This window comes from Camelina sativa, unplaced genomic scaffold, assembly GCF_000633955.1.
Source record: "Camelina sativa cultivar DH55 unplaced genomic scaffold, Cs unpScaffold31263, whole genome shotgun sequence".
Taxonomy (NCBI): domain Eukaryota; kingdom Viridiplantae; phylum Streptophyta; class Magnoliopsida; order Brassicales; family Brassicaceae; genus Camelina; species Camelina sativa.
The window spans coordinates 1-223 of NW_010952207.1; the positions used below are offsets into that span (position 1 = coordinate 1).

Sequence of the window (223 nt, forward strand, 5' to 3'; positions counted from 1 at the left end):
AATGATTACATGGAATACCGCGAAGAAAGGATCCAGGCTCTGGAGGATAGGGTACGTAATTTCAATGCCATCGTTTCTTCCTAAACAAACTAGTAGCTATATCTCTGTCTGCCTTCAATTTCCTTAAAAAAGTCTTCTTTTTTTTGGTAGGGGTTTTTACCAGATCCATTCAATTACATTGGCGCTATTCAGAATCTGGATGGACCAGCTTATGGAAACATGA

General features: G+C 39.0%; 1 long non-coding RNA gene across 1 annotated transcript; it reads left to right on the top strand.

Annotated features, from left to right (window-relative positions):
* Nucleotides 1-213, top strand: LOC109132156. The gene is made up of 2 exons (XR_002037398.1): nucleotides 1-51; nucleotides 151-213. It is a non-coding gene; the product is annotated as an uncharacterized LOC109132156 (long non-coding RNA).
* The last annotated feature ends 10 nt before the right edge of the window (nucleotides 214-223 follow it).